This window comes from Capsicum annuum, chromosome 5, assembly GCF_002878395.1.
Source record: "Capsicum annuum cultivar UCD-10X-F1 chromosome 5, UCD10Xv1.1, whole genome shotgun sequence".
Taxonomy (NCBI): domain Eukaryota; kingdom Viridiplantae; phylum Streptophyta; class Magnoliopsida; order Solanales; family Solanaceae; genus Capsicum; species Capsicum annuum.
Window position 1 is genome coordinate 37,471,938 of NC_061115.1, and position 26,284 is coordinate 37,498,221.

Genomic DNA, 26,284 nt, shown 5'->3' on the forward strand with positions numbered 1-26,284 from the left:
TGTAGGAGCTTAGGATTTTCTTTTTGAGGGAATTTGATGAAATATAACATATAATGCTTCTAATAGGCTTTAATATAAGGTTTGTACGGATTTTGGGTGGGGAGAATTACCAAAACGCCCCTAAAAATCAAATAATTCTCGAACCTGTCCTTTGGTGGACTGTTTTGATAGTCTGAAGTAGATCAACCATAACATTTTACTCCGATATCCAAATTGGATGAAACCAATTTCATTAGAAAGAGGACTCTCATATATTTCCGTTGATATATAGTATCTCACTCATATCATTGTGTACGAGGAGTTATGATTGTTTGAAGTTGACTTAAAAATTCACTTTTGATAGGCTGAAGTAGATCGACCATAACTTTTTGCTCCGATAGACAAATTGGATGAAACTAATTATATTGGAAACAGGACTCGCAGAGCTTTTCATTTATATATAGTAGATCACCTAGATAATTATGTACAAGTATTTATGATCATTTAAAGTTGGAGCAAAAATACGTCAGGCCTCAGTACTTTTTCCTACATGTTTTACTGTTTATTACTATTCACAGTTCGATCAAAATGTTCATAACTCGTCACTCGGGTGTCCATTTTGGATGATCCATATATCGTTGGAAATATTATTTGATAATCTACGCAATGGTGGGTTATAATCTAAGACATTCCACAAGGAAAATTTATAATTCATTTTAGAAGATAGAACCCAACACGTTTACGCATAAAATTTCAATAAAAACTTTCCCGGGGTATTACAGCCGAATATCAACCCCACAGGGACTTATTCTAAACAACAAATCAACTAATCAATTTTAGTTCAACAATTAAGATAAATTAACCAAGAGAGTTTTAGAGTTATAAACTAAAAGTAAAGTAACTAATGCAGAAAAGTAATGACTTTGGATAATCAATGGATAGAGACCCAGGGTTAAGGCTTACGAACAATCATATTAAGCCATTGAAATTCATTCGTTAGATTGCTTATATTTGTTATTGATTTGTAGGGTTTACTGCATGATCATGGTCTCCCGGCCTCTAATCATCTACCTAACTTGGACATTACAACTACATCATTGAGCGGAGATGTAATAATCTAATTAAGAGTGTAAATTTATCATCCTACATATGAACCAAACAAGGCTTCTAGGTATATACCTATCCTAGATGCTAATTTAAATTTCTTATTTTATAAAGGAATAAGAACCTTGTTCTATCTACCACACGTTCTATCTTTCTATTCCCCCTCCCGAGATCACAAGGTCAATAATGAACATATTGTAAGAGCCATGAATGCCTCAAATAATTATAAAAAGGGTAAATAAACAACCATAATGATAATCAATTCAACAAAATTAATTCAAAATGAAAGTAGTCATGGTCTTGGCCTTAACCCCGGAAAGAGGGCGTTAAGCCGCTAATCGACATAACCGTAATACAATATAATTGAATACATGTTATGATCCATTAAAAAGATGTAGTAAGGAGATAATAAACCCTAAAAAAGAAGTGCAGTAGCCTCCTGTAGTCCAATAATAACTCATAAGTGATTTGCAAAAGTGACAAATCCTATTTATAGTAGTAGGCAATTTATTGTCTGTGGGAACAACGATGCGCCATATTGGTTATCACGTTGAAGTAGTGGTGTGTCGGACCTAATTTGAATTGGTTCATTATTTGGGTGCCTTATGAATCTTTTGGTGTATGGAATGTATCCATTCATCAATCCCAAGGTCCTCCACGCCCCCTGGACATTCAAGGTGTCCGTTTGATGTCAAATTATGTCTTGTGCTTTTGTTGATCCATTCTAAGCCGTTTTGTGATGTTTCCACTTGATTTGAAGCTTTTATATCCTTTAAATATCATCATAGTCAACTCAACAAGCAAAATATGATATTAAACAAAACACATTAGAGCTCAAAACATCACAACATCCAAGATGACGAACTAGAAACTCAAGCTAAGAATGCTAGTTTGTGTCCTTTTGATCTTTAACTTGGTTTTGAATCATGGCTTGTTTAAATTGACCCTTGAACATTACAAACAAGTTGTTTCAAATATAATTACACAATAAAATCATTTGTAACTCATTAAGAACAATAGAATCCAACGCGATAGACTAGAACAACACCCAGCTCAAGCTAGTTAAACTAATTTTTTCAGTTGAACTCTAAATGATCCATTTAAACCCAAACTTGTTTGAAAACACCTTTAAACTTTGTAATTACACACTTGAACACTTAGATTCTTATTTATATCATTATGAACTCATGAATCACTCACGAAGTCCTTAAAACAAGGCTAAATAAGCTAACATAGCAACACTAAAGTGCATAAATACACCCAATATCACCACCCTACACTTAAAGCCTTGTTCGTCCTCGAACAACTATTTACTGTAAGAATCATAAGCTAAGGAGACTCCACACTTATACTATATGCGAACACTCAATCTAGTACTATAATGACTACACAGAATGCATTCTCCCTTACTAAGCATGTTACGACACAATTGTAAGCTCAAGAATACTACTTCAAAACATCCTAGCCTCAAGAATTGATTCGCCACATGGAAAACCTATGCATATTGATCAATATAAGACATTATATAAATCATCCAACATTCATCAAACATGTTACCTCATAATAAAAGAGTTACCCATAATCACTCGCAATGATGTAATTTATAACACAATGGATACACAAATCAAATTACGCGCACTCTCACAAAGAATTCACAAGTTACAAATGATGAACCATAAGCTTGTCCTTAGTGTAGTACTCCACTAATATAAGAATGATGAAGATTAGTATTAAATAGGACTTTACGGGTCGTAATGCAGGCTAAGGGATGGGTAAGAACTATTTTGGCCAAGAATAGTAACTATCTTCCCTAAGAGATTTAATATATCATATTATACAGTCAGAGCCAATCTCCAACAACGAATTTACACCACTTTTGTCAACCTCATTCTATTGTTTTCACCCCATCTTATTAAGATCATTTACAAACAGTAGGGTGAGAGTATGCTATGCATAACTTATTCAATTTGAACAAATTTTTATTCTTTTCATTACTCAACTCCAAACCACGACACATAACTATTGTACACACCAACAACTATCACTTTGGGGCTTCAATTTCAACTTTCTCCTACTTGAATTTCCAACTCCTTAAATTAATTTTCCACTAAAGCACTTAGGAGCTTTTGGATTAAATTATGGTCTATAAAAGAAGGAATTAGGCTAATATGAGGCTACTAAAGAGAAAGCTAAAGACTCAATGGGGCTTAATAGGATTATGCTCTAGGGTAGGTCAAAAAGAAGGTATAAAACAAGGCTATCAAAGAAATACCAAAATCATCCCCTAAACCCATACTCTTTATTTCGGTCTGCACACACACCAGGTAAGTTCTAGAGATCATATGCAACAAGGAATATAAAAAACCTCATACATACATGGAACATGCTCTACTCACGTAAGATCAACATAGACTCTTAACCAAATAATAGCATGAATTCCAATTAAGCGAACAAGTACAAGAGTCTTAAACATGAGCCTGGGAGTCACAACAGTAGCAATTCATACAATCAACATTCTTTTTACCATAAAAACATTTGAATCATGTAATCAACAATAGAACCAACAAGAACATCTTACTCCTAACACAAATTTTTTTATATTTACCCTAAAAAATGGGAATTTCCCTACCCCACACTGAAAAATCTACTTTGTACCCAAAGTATACTTTAAAAGTAGAGATAGAAATACTCTTTGAGGCCTCTAGGCCTAGCTAGCAGCATCCTTATACATCACCGGGGTTTAGGGGACCCCATACTTAGTCTTTGCCATGCTTCTTAGCTCAATTTTTCGGTACTCAGACTTCCCATCAACCTACATAACTTGGGTTGCATCCAAAGAAGCACCTAATATAGTGTCGCAGCACAACCCACATCAACTTTTTCCTCTAGATTGAGGATATGAATTTCACCCTCAATATTACATCCATATTTTTGCCCCGTTCATATAAAGGTGGCACAAAGATTAAAGAACCAATTAATGATAGAGCATGGTATACCAGTTGGCCTTAAAGTGAGGTGTGTTTTTATATTAGTTGTCTGGTGCAAAATTAAGAATATAGGATTCTTGTTCCTCTTCTTTACACTCTCCCATTATTTCAGATGATTTCACAGACAATACATCATATAAACATAATATTTAAAAGACAATACATCATATAAACATAATATTTAAAAGTGCTTTGAGTGAGGAATAACTAATCCCATTTCAAAATTTACACAATCTACTACACACTCACTTTTATTCACCTTCTCAATTTCAGTCTCAAGGGAAAGATGTCAGTTGAATGGCTGAAATTATTGTGTTTTTCTCTGCCTCTATGAAAATAGTGGTGGTAGTATCTCCTTAACTTATTCAGCAACTACATGTTTCAAGTACTCAGACTTCCTCAAATTATCAACAACATTGTCTGCAACTGGTTGGGGAGTTAACTCTGTATCTACCTCCTTAGTTGACTTTTAAGCGTTGCCCCAAAATATGACTGAATCAGGATTAAAACCACATATATCTAAAGAATAATACATATTACCACAAACCACACACCTGCTTATAGTCTACTGCACAGGTTTCAAACTAGTAGGTCCCCTCCAAATGCTTGGATCAAAGTCTAGACAAAAATCCTCGTGATGGGGTCCTTCACAAAAATGACAGGAATCATCATCCCTCAAAAACCATCTAGCCCAGACTGACATATCAAGAAAAGTGTAAGAAATAAAAAAAGAATAAAGAAACTAAAAATTAAAATTACTAAAATATGTACAACTCAATATAGCTTAACTATAAAAAAGATAGTTGCTTATTTACAAGTCCCCCACAACGGCGCCAAAAACTCGACAGCGCCCAAATGCACACGCAAGTGTACGTGGTGTACCAAGTAATATAGTGGCCTTAAAAAAGCCAAATATATATCCTATAGGGACTTATTCTAAACAAATACTCAATTCTAGTTCAATAATTAAGATAAAGTAACCAAGAGAGTTGAAGAGTTATAAACTAAAAGTAAAGTAACTAATGCAGAAAAGTATGACTTTGGATAATCAATGGAAAGAGCCCCAGGGTTATGGCTTACGATCAATCATACTATGCAATTGAACTTCATTCGTTAGATTTCTTTTCTTGGTTATTGATTTGAAGGATTTATCGTATGATCATGATCTCCCGACCTCTAATCGTCTACCTAACTTGGACATTACAACTACATCATTGAGCGAGAATATAATAATCCAATTAAGAGTGTAAATTTATCATTCTATATATGAACCAAACAAGGCTTCTAGGTATAACCCTATCCTAGATGCTAATTCAAATCCCTTATTTTATAAAGGAATAAGAACCTTGTTCTATCTACCCCATGTTCTATCTTTCTATTCCCTTCTGAGATCACAGGGTTGACAATTAATATATTCTAAGGGTCATGAATCCTACAAATAGTTATAACCATGGTAAATAAACAAACATAATGATAATCAATTCAACAAATTTAATTCAAAATTAAAGTAGTCATGATCTTGGCCTTAACCTCAAAAAGGGGGCATTTAGTCGCTAATCGACAAAACCGTAATCAACATGATTGAATACATGTTCTGATCCATTAAAAATATGTAGTAAAGAGATAATAAAACCTAAAAATAAAGTGCATCATCCACCTCTCATTCAATAATAATCCGAAAGTAATTTACAAACCAATTTATAGTAGAAGGCAATTTGTTATCGGTAGGAATAGTGATGCGCTGCATTAGTTATCACTGTGAAGGAGTGGCGTGTTGCGCCTAATTCGCATTGGTTTACTATTTTCGGTGCCTTATGAATATTTTGGTTTATTTCATGCTCCCATTGGACAATCCCAAGTTCTTCCACGCGCCTAGGACATTCAAGGTGTCTGTTTAACATCAAATTGTGTCTTGTACTTTCATTGATCCATTCCAAGACTTTTTGTGTTGTTTCCAATTAATTTGAAGCTTGTATATCCTATATATATCATCGTATTCAACTAAACAAGCAAAATATAGCATTAAACACAACAAATTAGAGATCAAAACACCACAACATCTAAGATGATGAACTAGAAACTCAAGCTAAGAATGATAGTTTGTGTCTTTTAGATCTTTAACTTGGTTATGACTCTTGGATTGTTTCAATTGACCCTTGAACATTATAAAAATGTTATTCAACATATAATTACATAATAAAATCATTTGGAACTCATTAAGAACTATATAATCTAACACGATAGAGGAGAACAAGACCCAGCTCAAGCTAGTCAAATTAGTTTTCTTGGTTGAAATCTAAATGATCCATTTAAACCCAAACTTTTTTCAAAACACCTTTAAACATTGTAACTATACACTTGGTCACTTAGATGCATATTTATATCATTATAAACACATAAATCACTCACGAAGTCCTCAAAACAAGGCTAAATAAGCTAAGATGGTGTAATACCTCGTATTTTTCTAGCCTAGATTAACCCTCAGTACATGGGTTATCCTAAATAAATTTTTTGAATATACTTAAAAATTTCAAAATAGATCCTGCCATTGCATAGGAAATTCAATTATCTCTCCAACTATATAAAATTTACCTAAATTCAACAACCGGGTAAGAAATTATGGCGATTTTAAGTTTTAGTCGTTAAACATCGTCATTCAGGCCTGTAGCGCATCGTGGAGTGTGTCAAAATAGAAATTGTCAATTTTAAGTGTTTCTCCATGATATTGGCACATCGCACCATAGACCCAGTTCACAAATGTCAATTTTCAGTGTACCAATGCAATTCCACCGCATAGCGGTGCACTTCCAGTTCACAAACAAAGTGGCAATGTGATACCACTGCATCGTGCCACCGAGCGATTTCCTAGTTCTCCTCTTTCTAGTGACACAGTGTGATAGCATCGTATCGCGCCAAGGGTCCAGATCGAGATTTTTCAATTAATTTCCAGGTTTAAATTCTGAGGTTTTAAATCATTCTAGGGGTATTTGAGTCTTTTTCCACAGCCCTAGTCATTCTTTAACACAAAAATACACACTAATAAACCTAGTTACAACATTATTCATTCAGTTTTTCCACAAATTAAATCATTCTCTCTCAAGAGGCAAAAACCCTAGTTCAAAAATGTAGGTCAATCCTTAAGAATCTCTCCAAGAACCATCAAGAACTCTTCTTCTCAAGTATGTTAGATGTTGATTCATGGGTCTCTTTCACCCATGAAGTCCAAGAATCCCTTTTCAAAGTACAAATATGGTGTATTTATGATTTCCATGTTGGAATTAGACTGAATTCATGTTTATAATATTAGTTGGGTTCCAATCCATGATTTAAATTCAAGTTTCATGAAATTAAATAGCATGTATAACAAATATGTGATTATCTTGACAAACCCTTAAATTTATAGAGTGATTAATGCATCTATGATATTGATTTGATTTTCAATCCATGATTATGATAAGATTCATGAAAAATAGAATAGTATTTAGGCAGAATTATATGAATTACATGCTAAACCCTTGAATTTTCAATTAAGTATTATATTCATGTTGTTTATGTGATGACCATTATCAGGTGAAATACTCATGCTCCCCAAGTATTAACTAAAATGTCTATCTAAAGTAGAATCAGGAATCATGTGATGTTATTATGAGATCTTAATCATGTAAAAGCTAATGCCCTACAAGTTTTTGATAAAATGCTTATGTGAATTGACTAGTGAATACATAACATGTAATTATGTGATCCAATTCATGTACAAGTTAATGCATTACAAGTGTTTGATGAAATGTCTCTATGAATAAATTATGACCAAGTGAACATTGTTATATTATTCAAGATTATGCTTTGCTTTACTTTTTATGCTATCGAGTCCTGGAGTATTTAATACCCGACAATTTAGCTATTTACCTAGAGCCAGTGTCAGTTACAGAATAGTATCAGTCATGTCACAATCAGTATTCTAAGTCCATTACAAAACTCAGTAGAACTCAGTTAATTACAAAACTTAGGAAAACTCAGTAAACTCAGTCTCAGTCCATCCAGTCTGATATACTCAATTCAGTGTCTTTCAGTAGGGAGTAGGATTCAGCACCGATCAAACCTAGGAATGAGGGCATTCCTGTTAGTGTAGGGTTTGACCCATAGAAGCAATCCTCGAGTTACAGATCTATGTAGCCAGCGTAGGTTGAGATGACTTCCTGCTAGATAAGGGTTGACACATCTCTCATAAGTTTTCCTGACAATGAGGGTTGACAAAATATCTTTCTAACTTACAGCCAGTGTTAGTAACCGTGACATGCTATTAGCACCCTTCAAACTGTGGTTACAAGTTAGACCCCAATCAGCTCAGAGAGAGGCATGTCGGTTAGATGATTACCTCCCACAATTTCAGTTTCAGTTTCAGTCTTCTATTTAGAACTCAGCTCAATTTTTACAGAATCAGGACTGTCAGACACAATCAATCATTATCAGTAATTTCAGATATTAATTATACAGTTAGCAGAACTCAGTACTTAGCTGCAGCAAAGCGCAATTATAGTATACACAAATATTTATGTTCAGTTACTTTATATCATTTAGTTAGTTATTGTTCATGCATATGAACCTTTGCATTCAGCCTTACCTCATCTAGCAAATGAATACATTCTCACGTACTGACACATACTTTCCTATACTGTGATGTTTCATATCATAGGTTCGGACGCTCAGGTTCCTGACCGCTCTTAGTACGACTCAGCCAGCAGTAGCAAATTCAGTAGTGAGTCCTCATCTATCGAGGATATGCTTTTATTTTATTACTTCAACTTACCAGTATTTTAGTAGATGGAGTTAGTTGGGGGATTGTCCCATCAACTCCACTCTCAGACAGGTTCAGTTAGAGGCTTTTTCGACTAGATTTTTAGATAGTATTTCAGATTCAGATGATATTATTCATTATTAATATTTTAGATATTTTGAACCTTATGGCATTTCATCTTATTATTCCACAATTATTCTAGTATTTTTGTTCAGTGCTCACAGCAGATATCATTCATAGGTTAGCTTGTGGTCCTTCGGGGTCATAAGCACCGTGTCATGACTAGGGGTAGTCTCAGGTCGTTACAAACTTGGTATCAGAGCCTGGTTCAATAGTTTCCTAAGGAGTCTTAAAATTCATATCGCATAGAGTCTGATATATGTGTGTGTAGCATGCCATACTTATGGATAGGAGGCTATGAGATGTTTTAGGAAAAGTTTCCTTTCTTTTAGTATTCATATTGTGCGAGTAAGCGTGAGAACATGTTAATCTATCAGTCTAATCCATTTTTTCTTTCATTTATAAAAAACGCCTCCCAAAAGGACTAAAGAAATAAGAAGCGGAAACTAGTCAGCCCCTCAGCTCATTCAGGTAAATCCCTTGGACGAACATGTCTCTCATACAGAATTTAGAGTACATTCACTACTATAGCCAATTAAGCCATAGCCAACGACCAGCTACTATTTCGGCCAACCCAGTGGCCAATATTACGACAACCAAGATTTGGGACTTCACCCAAATGAATCCTCTTTTCTTTATGGGATCTAAGTTTGAAGGAGATCTACAGGAGTTCCTCGATCAGGTTCAGAAAGTCACAAATATCATGGGAGTGACTTCCCCTGAGAGTGCTAAGTTAGCCACCTATCAGCTATAAGATGTAGACCATAAATGGTTTAATAAACGGAAGGTAGATAGATGTATAGATGCAGAGCCCATAGAGTGAGAAGAGTTTGATACTGCCTTCCTAGACAGATTCTTTCCCTTAGAGCTAAGAGAAGCTAACATGTTAGAGTTCATCAATCTCACACAAGGTAGTATGAGCATAAAAGAGTATTCCCTCAAGTTTACTCAGTTAGCTAGGTATGCTCCCTATATAGTAGCAGACAATAGGTACAGAATGAGCAAGTTCATATCTGGGGTGTCAGATAGTATGGTTAAGGAGTGCATAACAACAATGTTGATTAAAGAGATGGACAATTCTAGGCTTATGGTCCATGCTCAACATATTGAGGAGCATAATCTTAAAAAGAAGGAGAGAGAGAGAATAAGAGGGCTAGAACAAGTAGCTTTAATTTCAATCATCCTAAGTCGGATGGGGGTAACCGTTCCTATTTTTTGTAAATTTTTTAATTTCAGCTCCATCTTCAGCTAGTGCGCCAGTACCAAAGTTCAGGAATAACCATTGGGACCGGGCGCCAGGCTCCAAAACCCAGGGTAGTGTAAGCAGTAGTCGTACCTATCTATTTTGCAAAGAATGTGGTAGAAATCACCAAGGTGTGTGTAAATACGGAAGTGATGTAAGTTTTAGATATGGCAAGTCAGATCACAAAGTTTGAGAATGTCCTAAGGCTGGTTCGTAAAGTTAGCACAGTCATCCTCCAGTTCCATCCGGTCGCCTGACTCAGCAAGGTACCACTTTCAGTACCACTAGTGGTCAATGCCATAATAGATTTTATGCACTCCAGTCTCGCCATGATTAGGAAAGTTCTCCTGATATAGTTACGGGTACATTATATGTCTTTCATCTTTATGTTTATGCTTAGTCAAATTCTGAGGCTTCTCTTCCTTTGTAACCCCTATATAGCCGTCAACTCAGTATTAGACCCAAAATATTAACAGATCCCTCCTCAGTGTCTACCTTAGACTCTAGAAGTAAAGTGGTGATAGCTTAGCTTAGAGTTTATTTAGTGATCCACATATTTAGGATAATGGATTTAAGCTACAGAGGAGATGGTAGAACAAGTAACCAAGTCAGGATTTGAGATTTTAGTAGTAATGTCAGGAATGTCAGTACTCATGCCTTACATGTCAGCTCTATGATCATAGATCATATTTGTGCGCATTATCGAAAAGCATGCATGCTTGCAGTTCCTAGTATAAGGAGTTCCAGTTCACTCTGTTGTATAATCAGGTTCCATAAGTTCAAAAATTCCAAACTCAGGTCATGCAGTTCATGACACACGTATTCATGTTTCCCAGTATGCTCAGTTCTCATGACTCATGTTACACTCTAAATGGCCCGTGGAGTTCAGTTTATGCCATATGTTCCTCAAGCCTCAACAGTGCCAAAGTTATTTAGTCGTCTTTCAGTTAGATAGTGTCTCATACATTATCACAGTTTTCCTTAAACCTTAGTCCCATATTTAGTACCGTCACAAACTTGGTATTTCATATCATCTTCATGTCAGTCACGTATTTCATAAATTTTTCTTTAGCCATGTAATCATGCATCAGATATGCATGTTCTTTAGTTGTGCATGTCTAATTCAATATGCCAAATCAGTCTGTCTGTACTCTCTCATCTTAACTAGCCATATTTGAGGACGAATGATTTCAAAGCGAACATCCATATTTCCCTAGCCTAGATTCACCCTCAGTACATGGGTTATCCTAAATGAAATTTTTGAATACACTCAAAAGTTTTTAGATTAGAGCTTGCCATTGTGTAGGAAATTTAATTAGCTTTCTAACAATATAAAATATGCCTAAATCCGACAACCGGGTAAGAAGTTATGGTGATTTTAAGTTTCAGTCGTTAAACATCGTTATTCATGCCTGTTGTGCGTCGCGGAGTGTGTCAAAATAGTAGTTTTCAATTTCCAGTATTTCTCCGCTATATTGGCGTGTCACACCATAGATCCTGTTCATAAATGTCAATTTCTAGTTTATCAATGCGATTCCACCATGTCGCGGTGCACTTCCAGTTCACAAATAATGCGGCAACGCGATACCACCGCGTCATGCCACCAAGCAATTTTCCAGTTGTTCTTTTTCCACTGACATGGTGTGATAGCGTCGCATCACGCCATGGGCCCAGATCGAGATTTTTCAGTTAATTTCTAGTTTTAAATTTCGAGCTTTTAAATTATTCCAGGGGTATTTGAGTCTTTTTTCATGGCCCTAGATAGCCTCTAACAAAAAAATCAACCCTAATAAATCTAGTTACACCATTATTCATTTTGTTTTTCCCCAAATTAAATCGTTCTCCCTTAAGAGGTAAAAACCCTAGTTCAAGAATCAAGGTCAATCCTCAAGAATCTCTCCAAGAACCTTCAAGAACTCTTCTTCTCAGGTATGTTAGATGTTGATTCATGGGTTCCTTTCACCCATGAAGTCCAAGAATCCTTTTTCAAAGTACAAAGATGATGTATTTATGATTTTCATGTTTGAATTAGATTGAATTCATATATATAATATTAGTTGGGTTCCAATCTATGATTTAAATGCAAGAATCATGAAATTAAATAGCATGTATAACAAATACGTGATTATCTTGATACACCCTTAAATTTATAAAGTGATTAATGCATCTATGATTGATTTGCTTTTCAATCCATGATTATGATAAGATTCATGAAAAATAGAATAGTATTTAGGGGAAATTATATGAATTACATGCTAAACCCTTGAATTTGCAATTAAGTATTGTATTCATGATGTTTATATAATGACCATTATCATATGAAATACTCATGCTCCCCAAGTATTTACTAAAATGCCTATGTGAAGTAAATAGAGGAATCAGGTGATGTTATTATGAGATCTTAATCATTTACAAGCTTATGCCCTACAAGTGTTGTATAAAATGCTTATGTGAATTGACTAGTGAAGGCATGACATGTCATTATGTGATCCCATTCATGTACAAGTTAATGCATTACAAGTGTTTGATGAAATGTCTCTATGAATGAATTATGACCAAGTGAACATTATTATATTATTCAAGATTATGCTTTGTATTACTTATCATGCTATCGAGTCCTAGGGTATTTAATACCCGATAATTTAACCGTTCTAGAGTCAGTGTCAGTTACAGAATATTGTAAGTTATATCATAATTAATACTCTTAGTCCATTACAGAACTCAATAGAACTCAGTCAATTACAGAACTTAGGAAAACTCAGTAAACTCAGTCTCAGTCCAGTCCAGTCCAGTATACTCAGTTCAGTGCCTTTTAGTTGGGAGTAGGATTCAGCACCGAGAGAACCCAAGGATGGGGGCACTCCTGTTAGTGTAGGGTTTGACCCTTAGTAGCAATCCCTGAGTTACAGAACTACGTAGCCAGCATAGGTTGAGATGACTTCCTGCTATCACTCATGATTTTTTCTGTAGGTAAAGATTGAGAAAATGTATTCCTGTTAGTTAGGGCTAACTCACAGCCAGTGTTAGTACTCATGGCATGGTATTAGCACCCTTCCAACTGAGGTTACAGGTTGGACGCCAATCAACTCAGATAGGGGCATATCGGTTAGATAATTACCTCCCACAGTTTCAATTTCAGTTTCAGTCTTCTATTTAGAACTCGGCTTAGTTTTATAGAATCAGGACTATCGACACATTCAATCATTACCAGTTATTCAGTTATCAGTAATTTCAAATATCAGTTATACAGTTAGCAGAACTCAATTATAGTATACACATACTCTTATGTTCAGTTACTCTATATCATTTAGTCAGTTAATGTTCATGAATATGAACTCTTGCATTCAGCCTTACCTCATCTAGCATATCAGTACATTCCCACATACTTTCCTATTCTATGATGTTTCATATCATAAGTTCTGACACTCATGTTCCTGACCGCGCTTACCCAGACTCAGCCAGCAGTAGCAGATTTAGCAGTGAGTCCTCATCTATCGAGGATATGTTTATATTTCAGTACTTCAGTTTAGCAGTATTTTAGTAGATGGAGTTAGTTGAGGGATTGTCCCATCAACTCCACTCTCAGATAGATTCAGTTAGAGGCTTTTCAGACTAGATTTTAAGACAGTTTTTCAGATTCAAATATTATTATTCATTATCAGTATTTTAGATGTTTTGAACCTTATGGCATTTTAACCTATCATTCCACAATTATTACTGTATTATTGTTCAGTGGTCACAGTAGATATCATTCATGGGTTAGATTGTGGTCCTTCGGGGTCGCAAGCACCGTGTGATGACTAGAGGGTAGTCCCGAGTCATAATAGATAGCAACACTAAAGTGCATAAGTACACCCAACATCACCACTCCACACTTAAAGCCTTGTTCGTCCTCGACCAACTCTTTACTCTAAGCATCATAAGCTAAGGATACTCTACACTTCTACTATGTGCAAGACACTCAAGCTAGTACTACAATGACAACATAGAATGCAAGTTACTACACTAAGTATGTTACAACACTAATGAAAGCTCAAGAATACTACTTCAAAACATCTTATCCATAAGAATTAACTCAGCACATGGCAAACCTATGCATATTGATCAATCTAAGACATCATATAAGTCACCCAACATTTATCAAATATGTGACCTCACAACAAGAGAGTTACCCATAATTACTTACAATAATGTAATTTATAACACAATGGGTACAAGAATCAGATTACGCTCGCTCTCTCAAAGAATTCACAAGTTACAAATGATGAACCATAAGCTTGCCCTTAGTGTAGTACTCCGCTAATATCAGAGAGATAAAGATTAGGATCAAATAAGACCCAATAATAGTGACTATCTTCCCTAAGCGCTTTAATACATCATGTTATACAATTGAAGCCAATCTCCAACAAACAATTTACACAACTTTTGTCAACCTTATTCTATTGTTTTCACCCCATCTTATTAAGCCCAGTTACAAACCCTATGGTGAGAGTATGCTATGCATAACTTATTTAATTTGAACAAATTTTTATTGTTTTCATTACTCAACTCCCAACCACCACACATAACAACTGCACACTAATAACTATTACTCTGGGGCTTAAATTTCAGTTTTCTCCAATTTGAATTTCCAACTCCTTAAATTAATTTTCCCCTAATGATATTAGGAGCTTTTGGATCAAATTATGGTCTATAAAAATGGGATTAGAATAATATAAGGCTACCAAAGAAAAAGCTAAAGGTTCAATGTAGCTGACTAGTATTATGCTCAAGGATAGGTCAAAAAAAGGTATAAAACAAGGCTATCAAAGAGATGCCTAATTTAACTCCTAAATCCACACTCTTTATTTTACTTTGCACATACACTAGGCAAGTTCTAGACATCACATGCAACAAGGAATATACAACACTTCGCATGCACATGGCACATGCTCAACTCACGTTGGATCATTATAGACTCTTAACCAAACAATAACATGAATTCAAATTAAGCCAACATGTACAAGAGTCATAAAGATAAGCCTGGTAGTCTCAACAGTAGCAATTCCAACAATCAACATTTTTTTACCATAAAAACATTTGTATCATGTAGTCAACTATAGCACCAGCAAGTACATCTTACTTATTCCTAACATAAATTTTTTAAAATTTATCCTAAAAATGAAAATTTTCCTACCCCCCACTTAAAAATATACTTTTTCCCCAAAGTATACTTTAAAAGTAGAGATTGAAATACTCCTTGCGGACTCTAGGCCTAGCTAGTAGCATTTTTATACATCAAGGGGGTTTGGGGGACCCCACACTTAGTCTTCTCCATGCTTCTTAGCTCAAGTTTCCAATACTCAGACTTCCTATGAACCTACTTAACTTGGGTTGCCTCCCAAGAAGTGCCTAATTTAGTGTCGTGGCACGACCTACATCAACTTTTTCCTCCACCTTGAAGATATGAATTTCACCCCCAACTTTGCATCCATAATTTTTCCTCACTCATATGAAGGTGGTATAAAGATTATGGAATCAAGTAATGGATAGTGCATGGTAATCCAGTCGGCCTTAAAGTGAGGTGTATTTTTATGTTGCTTGTCTGGTGCAAAATTAAGAATATAGGATTCTTGCCCCTCATCTTTACACTCTTCCACTATTTTAGATGATTCTACAGATAAGACATCATCTAAACATAATGTTGAAAAGTTCTTTGAGTGAAGACCAACTAATACCACTTTAAAACTTACATATTCTACTACACACTCAATTTTATTCACCTTCTCAATTTTAGTTCTGAGGAAATGATGACAGCTGAATGAATGAAATTCTTGTGTTTTTCTCTACCTCTGTAGAGATGATGGTGGTAGTATCTCCTTAACTTTTTCAGTAACTACATGTTTTGAGTACTCAAACTTCCTCAAATTATCAGCAACTTTATCTACAACTGGTTGGGGAGTCAACTCTACATCAACCTTCTTTGTTGACTTTTGAGCATTGCCCCCATACATGACTAAATCAGGATTAAAACCACACATATCTGTAGAATGATGCATATTGACACAAAACACACACCAACTTATGGTTTTGTACTTAAGTCGCAAACAAGCAGGTCCTCTCTAAATGCTTAGATCAAAGTTTGAAAAAAAAGCCTCGTGGTGGGGTCCTCCATAAAAATGATAGGAATCATCATCCCTCAAAAAACATCTTTCCCAGACTGATATATCAACAAAAGTGTAATAAATAATAAAATAATAAATAAACTAAAAATAAAAATTACTAAAATATGTACAACTTAATATAGCTTAACTGTAAAAAAAAAGGTAGTTGCCTATTTACAAGTCCCCAGCAATGGCACAAAAAATTGGCAGCGTCCAAGCACACACGCAAGTGTACATGGTCAATCAAGTAATATAGTGGCCTTCAAGAAGGCCGAATATCGATCCTACTGGGACTTGTTCTAAAAAACTACTCAATTCTAGTTCAACAATTGAGATAAAGTAACCAAGAGAGTTTTAGAGTTAAACTAAAAGTAAATTAACTAATGCAGAAAAGCAATGACTTTGAATAATCAATGGATAGAGACCCAGGGTTAAGGTTTACGAACAATCATACTACACCATAGAACTTCATTCGTTAGATTGCTTATCTTGGTTATTGAGTTGTAGGGTTTATTCCATAATCATGGTCTCCTGACCTCTAATCGTCTGCCTAACTTGGATATTACAACCTCATCATTGAGCGGGGATGTAATAATCCAATTAAAAGCATAAAGTTATCCTAATACATATGAACCAAACAAGACTTCTAGGTATATCCTTATCCTAGATGCTTATTCAAATTCCTCATTTTATAAAGGACTAAGAACCTTGTTCTATCTAGCCCATGTTCTATCTTCCTATTCCCCCTCTTTAGATCACAAGATCGACAATGAATATATTCTAAGGCCCATGAATCATTTAAATTGTTATAACAAGGATAAATAATAAAACCATAATGATAATCAATTCAACAAAGTTAATTCAAAATAAAAGTAGTCATGATCTTCGTCTTAACCCTAGAAAGGTGGCGTTTAGCCGCTAATCGACATAACTGTAATTAATATAATTGAATACATGTTATGATCCATTAAAAAGTTGTAGTAAAGATATAATAAACCCTAAAAATGAAGTTCAGAAGCGTTCTCTCATCCAAGAATAATCCAAAACTGATTTTCAAAAGGTCACAAATCCTATTTATAGTAGAAGGCAATTTACTCTCGGTAGGAACAGTGACATGCCGCATTCGTTATCACATTGAAGTAGTTGTGCGACGAACCTAATTCATATTGGTTCACTATTTTGGGTGCCTTCTGAATCTATTTCTGTATTGTAAATGCCCATTGGCCAATCCCAAGGTCCTCCACGCATCCTGGACATTCAAGGTGTCTGTTTGACATCAAATTATGTCTTGTTCTTTCGTTGATCCATTCTAAGCTTTTTTGTGTTATTTCCACTTGATTTACAGTGTTATATCCTTTATACATCATCATACTCAATTCATCAATCATACTATAACATTAATGACAAAAAATTAGAGCTCAAAACATCACAAAATCCAAAACGACTAACTAGAAACTCAAGCTAAGAATGCAAGTTTTTGTCCTTTTGATCTTTAACTTGGGTTTGACTCTTGGCTTGTTTAAATTGACCCTTTAATATTATAAAAAAGTTGTTACACATATAATTATATAATAAAATCATTTGTAACTAATTAATCATAATAGAATCCAACGCGATAGACTAGAACCACACCCAGCTCAAGCTAGTTAAACTAGTTTTCTCGATTGAACTCTGATGATAGGCGAAATTACGCGCCTATATCAATATATTTTGCCCATATTTTAGCCTAGTTTCGAGAACTAATTATCTATTTCGTACACTTTTAGTCCTTTTTCCTGTAAATGAGCTAACAAATGTGATTAGGAAAGTTTCAGGTATAAATGATGCAAAATACAGCAATTTATGGCTTACTTGACGCAAAAGAAAGCTCACAAACGAGATGGAAAGGAGCTGGACGCATAAAGGACTAAATCTGCTGCATGGAAAATCTGTCCCGGGCTAAAACAGCATTTCTGAAGACTTTGGGACTTACAGACACAAAGCTGGATTTTTGCCATAATACATTAACCTAGTGCAATTAGGTTATGTGTTTCATCATTCTATTTGGATTATAATTTTGTAACCTTACCCTAGTACAATTGGGTCAAGGATTTCATTAGTATATTAGGATTTGGTTATTTATTTTATTAGTTGAGTAGGAGTAGGATAGGAGTATTATAAATACCCTATCATGTTAGAGATTTTAAAGGAGGAGGGGAGACATTCTGACAATTCATTCATCTCCTTACAATTAAGACATCTTCCTACAACCCATTCTCAAGTCTTCATTCTTCTACTCTTAAATTCCACAACAAGAGAATCGTTACTTGCTACGGAATCACTAAAACCACACGCCAAACACCTACTATTCACGCCATCCACCATGCAAAACGTGATATCCTTCGCATTCATGGGTAACTAAATCTCTTAGTTGGGGTTATGGAAGCCGAATGAGTTACTATCTATAGCTATGAGTTTGTGAGTTCAAGACAAGTATATTGCTTATATCATTATTCTCTTCATCTTAAATCTACATTCTTTGCGGTTCAAACACAAGAACACGCCATTCTAACATCTAACCTGTTCGAGAGAAAGGTTATTTGTCTAGAAAAGAAGACGCATAGACCAACGCCAGTCTAACATCTGACTTGTTCGAGAGAAAAGTTATTTGTCTGGAAAAGAGATAATGTCAAGGTAGTAGGACACCCTTTCCTATTAAAAAGCTAGTGCCGTACCTGGACTAACTTCTTGGAGAATTCGTACCGTTAGTCACGCTTTAAGCTCGAGAGAGTTAAAGTGAAATAGTCCTTGTTTAGGTCGAGAGACGCTTGGATTTACCATCGACTACAATTCTCTATAAGCAATTACATGTCAAGACTCTACACACTCATAGCCAATAGAGACGTATACCTCAGAAGGTGGACATAACCCCAACGCCTCAATTCTCATTGTTTACAACACACGTGACAATCTCTCTTTATTTTGCTATTTTCAGTTCTTACATTCTTGTTTTGGTTACATACTACAATCCCCCCTTTCCTACGAGACTTGCACTAAAAGTCTAGTAATTTCTCTTGCTTGTTGGCCAAGCTATTCTCTGTGGGATCGATACCCAACCCAGGTTGGGTTCTATATTTGCTAACGACCGCTTTACACTCCCACGAGAGCTGTAGATTGAGCGTTATCAAACTCTAAATTATCCTTTAAACCAAAAATTGTTTGAAAAACCCTTTAAATATTTTCCTTAAACACTTGAACACTTAGATGCTTATTTATATCATTATGAACACACAAATCACTCACGAAGTCCTCAAAATAAGGCTAATTAAGCTAAGATAGCAACACTAAAGTGCATTAATGCACCCAATATCAAGTTTGTTGATTTATCTATATTGTCATATGTTTAAAACTCCTATATTTTTATATGTTTGGAATTCATCCGCTGCTAGTTGTATTGTCTTCTATTTGACTAGGCAAAGGGAGTGGTCTTCGATCCTCAATTGATCTTTTTATATGTTCAAAACTCAGTCTTATCTTTATATATGTTCGAAATTCATCTATTTCTAGCTGTATTGTATTCTATTTGTCTAGGAAAAGGGGGCAATTTTAGGTCCTCAAAAAACTTGAGATACCCGTCATGACCAGGCCTTGGTTTGGGTTGTGATAAGGTTGGTATCAGAACCTAGGTTCATAGTCATTGGGTGTCCACAAATCCATGCCAAGAAGAGTCTCTATTATAGGTGTGTAGTATGCCACACTTACAAAAAAGGGACTATAAGATATATAAGAATGTTTTCCTTTCTTGTGTTTTATTTTTGAGTTATAGAGTCTAAGGTCTGGAAAACTCTATAACTTCTGGTGAATCACATTTTAGATCATGTCTCCTAGAAGATCTAATTCTCGTTGAAACACTTTTGTCCTACCTTAGGATAATGTGGATGGTACTCTCCCTGTTTATGAAGTTTAAACCCGGTCTAAGGTCCTGGATCCTGACTGTACTGTCTCTCATAGAGTCCCTACTAGTCCTCCTCGGGTTTCTAGGAATGATGATACTCATTCCCTAATTCCTCAGGGTAATGTGTCTAATATTGAGTTTCTCTATTCCAGTCTTTTGTTAACCCAGATAGTGACCTCTTTCTTACCCCAATCTGGTCATATTAATTGGAGGAGGAACCAGGCAAAGATAAAAGAGAGATAGAACCAGAAGTTCAAATATTCATAGTAGGTTTAGGGTCAGTAAAATAATGGTAGACATGGGAAATAGTAGACTAAGAAGAGGAACTGGAGGAGTTCCTACGTGATTGTTAGTGCTCTTTATCCTAAGTCTTCTGGTGATCATTTCTTTTAGGCTAACAGTGGGTTTGAGGCACAAGGTACCCAATCCAAGCTAGTGGAGTACAGTCAAATCCACCTTATCCTTCTTATAGAGTCTGTAGTTGTATTGTGGTCAGTGTAAAAAGAGAGGAATTGATGTAATAAGTGTGTTCATCTTGGTCACATGCAGCGGGAGTGTCCTTCAGCTAGGTTTTCTACTTGGGATAATAAGGTTTAGTTTCTACTTCTTTAGTTCCCGTGCCAAAGGGTTGTACTTTTAGTACTGGTACTGTTTGAAACTATCTTTATGCCCTTGCTACCTGTCAGGAATCTAAGGCATCTTCTGTCGTCATTACTAGTATGTTTCAACTTTTCTCTTTTAATGTATTTTGTCTGCTTAATCTAGGGTCTACTCTTTATTAAGTGACCCCATATATGGCAGTTTATTTTGGTTTTGGTTCTGAGAGTATTTTTTATCCCTTTTCTATATCTACCCTAGTAGGTGATTTTATTGTGGATAGAATGGTCTATAGGGGTTATGTGGTATCTATCTGTGGTCGGGAGACATTGGTGGATCTAATAGAGTTGGATATGTTAAATTTTGATATGATATTGAGGATATATTGGCTTCACTCCTACTACGCTTCTCTTGATTGACGGACCTATAAGTTCAATTTCTAATTTCCTAAAGAACTGGTAATAGAATGGGAGGGAAGGTTTATTTCTTATCCTAGAGCCTGAAAGTTAAATTCCCATGGGGTGTCTATATCATCTAGTTTAGGTTAAGGATTCTAATTCTAAAAGTCCTTCCTTTAATCTATCCCGCTGGTTAATGAATTTACTAAAATATTTCTTGATGATCTTCTTAGTATTACTCCCAATAGAGAAATAGACCGTGGGATTTATCTTCTACTAGATACCCATCCTATCTCTATCCTTCTATATAGAATGTCTCTGACTGAGTTGAAAGAACTTAAGGAACAGCTAGAGGGTATTCTCAATAAAGGTTTCATCCATACAAATGTCTCTTCATAAGGTGCTCTCATTCTTTTCGTGCGTATAAAAGACAGGTCTCTTCCGATGTTTATAGACTATAAATAATCAAATAAGGTTTTTATGAAGAAGAATGTGCTTATGGGCCATAGCTAAGTTAAATAAGGAATTTTAGGTTGATTTATCTATTGGATGGACTAGTATGTTATGCGGGATATTTTATTGGTGCATGATTATTACTAGACCCTAAGCTTGAACCTTAAGTATTGATAGTGGTGATAAGAATGTTAGCTCGAGGATAGTGATGCGACATGTATGGGAATAGATTACTAGGATTGACATGATATATGGAAGAGATTAGGCTGATAACTTATAAAATATTAGAGTGGGAAATTGTGATATATTTATACCAAAGGTATAGTGTTGAAGTGATAAATTAATACATAGTCATTAGGTGGATAAGAATATATTAAACCCCAGGTAGCCTTTTATTTGATGAGGTTTCAAGTATGTAAGTTCCATGTGTACCTAGTTCTTGTTATTGAATGTCTTTGTATGGAGAAGTATCAGGAGTTTGTATATGGTGTTCTTCAAAGCTGAATTGAGGAGAATATGGATAGACGATATGATCCCTTGGTACAGTCTTAAGAATTTTGTTAAGTTGTGAGGTTATGTGATTAGAGGTTTTCTTATGGGTCAAGAAGTATGGATGTGTATTCTCATAAGAGTATGACTTATAGGGTGATAGTTATAGAGGCTAACAAAAAATTAGATTAGCATCTATGAAGGGTAGTGGCTTTATATTGTAGCTCTTGGGAGGGGGGTAGTTAGCGTTCAAATATACGGTGTTACCCTATCATGTGTGTGGTAATCATAGGTTAATGATAGGGTATGTATGAAATTATATGATGGTGATCTCTTTCCTAAAACTTATTTTTCTAAAGCATGCATTTAAATTGTTATTCCTATGGTTTTAGGTTTGGCTTTTGAATTTGGGTTGAGGGTTTTGGATGATTCTTGTTTGAATGATATTCCCATGATTACACATGCATTATCTATACTTTATTGATGATTTTGAACTAATAGGGTGCATGGGCATGGTAAATTGGAATGACGGTTGTGGATTTCCCCAAATTGATGATTTTTGTTTGGAATTGGATTTGGAAATATTATTTCCTCAACCCAGTGGCATAATTACTTAAAAACTTGGATACATGCACATTGAGAACTAAATTTAAACTATGGCAATGCATAAAAGGTTAATGGAACATAAATTGTCTTTTAAAAGGCCTTGGTGGCTATGGATTGATGGGACCTTGGGGTACAGATGGCTAGATGGGTTAGAGTCCTATTACCTGATGGATTTGAGTCCCAGTTGGCTAGATTGGTTGGAGTCTTATTGGCTAATGATTTCGAGTCCTAGTTCGCTAGATAGGCTAGAGTCCTATTGGCTAATGGGTTTGACTCCCAATTGGCTAGATGGTCTGGAGACTTATTGGTTAGTGGGCAAGAGTCCCAATGGCTACTTGATTTAGCATAGTGACATTTGCTTACAAGCTATAGTCGGTATGACGATACCACTTGATAATGCCTTAATAAATGACTCCTTGTTTAAATGAATGGGTTATGTGCTAAATGTTTTACTTGGTTTTAAAGAGGGTTATGTAGATAAGCTGTGAAAGTGGTGGACCTGAGAGACCGATGATCAAAACCCTATTTGCCGGCGTGGGGGTCTAACTAGTCAGGTGTTCGAGTCATCCTTTCTTTATGAATGCGTGGCTGAGTCACCCTTGATATATGTTCAAATATTCAAGTCACCCTTGGTGTATATGCACATATGATTATTCTCTGGTTCATATGGCTAACACACACTGGGGCCCTTTCAGCAGGGAGTATTGAGCCCATATAGCCCATGGGTACCTTTTTATGATGGTTAAGCTACACAGTCCAGACTAATATTTTACATTCATGTTAAGCCTTGTTTCCTACCTCAACATGTTATATATATATATATATGGATATAGATGTGTTCATTGGCTTTGATTTATTTTGACCTGATTTGACATTGGCATTACTTTATCCCTACCCTAAGTTATATGCTAGCGCTTACCTTACTAACTGTCTATGGATGTTGTTTCCCCTCGCGATGCAAGGAACAGAGACACTTCTGCTTTTCCTGCGCATTAATAGGTAGTTCATGGATTGTTCGTAAGCCATCTTGAAGTGATGAGCCTCTTATGGAAGGGTTGTTACTTATTGGTCTAGTTTATGTCATAGACCGTTTCTTATGGGTTCTTTTAGCTATCATGGTGGGCATGTCCTGAATAAGGTTGATGTTGGTTTTGTTTTAGAGGCTTTGTGGATTATTGTGGATTGGGTTGGTTGTTGAGATTCTTGGATTCCTTTCTGAGTTAGTTAATTTATCTATCTCGTCATATGTTCAGAACTCAGTCCTATCTTGTTATATGTTGGAATTCATCCGCTACTAGCTGTATTGTGTTCTGTTTGACTAGGAAAAGGGGTGGTCTTCGGTCTTCGATCTTCGACGGACTTGAGATACCCAACACGACCATGCCCTGGTTCGGATTGTGATATGCACATACCAAGTGTATAATTGGAACCAAAATAAACAAAAGAAAAAAAGACTTACATATTTTTATATTTTTAGAAGAGAAAACAACTAAAAGAAAAATATAATACACAAGTTTCAGTACATCTTCGCAGATTAAGAAGGAATCACTATGGCAAACCAACATATTTCTCCAATAGCTAGTTACAAAGTACATTATATTTGGAGAGTAGAACCAATTGATGCTCAGGGAGATTTAAACACACAACTCCTCACGACAACCAACATATCTAAGCCATCCTAGGTATAATTAACCAAATTTCAGCATCTAACTCATAAGATAAGAAAAGAACGTCCCCAAACTCCCATATTGAAATAAAGAAGAGCTATGACAAGATATGCACTATCAATTATTCAATCTATGTTTTGGGATGTTCCAAATGAAACTACTTTGATCAATTATGATGGTGACAGAAAACTCAATGCCGAAGAAATCAAGTTTGACCATTGGTATAAACAAAATACATAAAACTTATGGTAGAGCTATGACTTAAAGGGCGTGATATCATTCATATGTATACCCTTCTAAACTAACGGCTAGATCAATATTATTAATACAAAAATTAGAAAATAAAGTATATAGGCCATACTTAAAGATGAAGTGTCAAATATAACATAGCATGGATGCACATGTGTATTAAGTGGTTTTAAAATCAAACAAACCAATTTCACATGAAATTTGGATCACAAACACCTAAAGATTTGTATTTAGAAGACTAGATAGGTCTGTGAGCATAAATCCTGATAATAAAGCCATTCTCTCTTAACACGATTCCAATAATCTATCTCAAACATCTCCTTCTACTAATTTAGACGAGAAGGGAAGCATGTATGTGTTATTAAAATCAAAACGATTTTGCAAGAACAAAACTGTTGCAGCTTAACATAAATAGGCTCAGATTGATGAGATTTAAGGAAATAATATCCTAATACCAAAAGATTATTATTTAACAAAATCGCACAATCATTTCAATGTAACCTTCAATATAATATCGATTTTCTAAGAACATTAAAATTCACAAAATTACTACTACATAATTAAGCTACATTTAAAAAAAACACAACAAGGGAGATTACACTTAAACAGAATTAGAACCAACTACATAGCATAACAAATCTAACATTGTAATTAAACACACGGTATGAAAATTTTATAAAAAGGGGATATTACCTTTTTCTGGGCGGTGAATCAGAAACGGTGAGTCGAATAGGTTCTTCACCAGTAATTTTGACTTCAAGTGTTGGAATTAAACAATGAGGGCGGTAAAATTTTGTTAGAGATTGAATGAAAGGAAGAAAGAGATAATAGAGAAGCTAGTGAATGGATGAGTATGAATGAACTCAATATATTCCCTAAATTCTCTATCACTTCACTTATCCATGAAAGGGTTGAACAAGGCCCCTTTTTATAGGCGAAATATCAATCGTTCTCAAAGAAGCTTTAAAACTTTTTAAACTTTTTAATTCTTGAGCAACCAGATTTCAGAGGGATTGATGGATGAAAAGAAATAAAGGAGGGAAAAAGTTCACTTTTTTCAGTGGATTTGAAGGAAAAGTGATAGATTAAAGGCTACTGAGCATATGCCCATCAGATGAAGCTCTGCAGCCATCGAATCAAATTGGGATACTACCTTGAACCTAATGGATCCTCAAATTTTTCCATCTCTTCCCTGAATATTCAGAGCCTCGGGTTTGCTTTGCTCTAACAAAGAGACAAAAGAGATAAAAGGTGATTATCCAATGAATTTGTACTTGTCCATCAGCCCGAAGGTTATAGTTGATATTGAAGTCATTTCTAAAGTTTTGTTTTACGGGTTAAGTTTGGGTTTTTCTGTGATGAAGAGGTAAAGAGAAAAAATAGCTATGCTATTTGGGAATGGGTCAGGTCCTTCGGTGTTTGGGTTGGGGCCGATTGGTTAATTTGGTAGAGTAGGCTGCTGTTTTAGGCTGGGTAGCATTTTAAAGGGAATGGGGGAAGTGGTGGATTTGTTCAGGTTT

General features: G+C 35.3%; 1 long non-coding RNA gene across 1 annotated transcript; it reads right to left on the reverse strand.

Annotated features, from left to right (window-relative positions):
• Positions 1–1,322: 1,322 nt before the first annotated feature.
• LOC124898874 lies at positions 1,323–26,244 on the reverse strand. Its single transcript, XR_007055680.1, has 2 exons — positions 25,458–26,244; positions 1,323–1,853 (listed from the first exon to the last, which is right to left on the reverse strand). It is a non-coding gene; the product is annotated as an uncharacterized LOC124898874 (long non-coding RNA).
• Between the last annotated feature and the right edge of the window lie 40 nt (positions 26,245–26,284).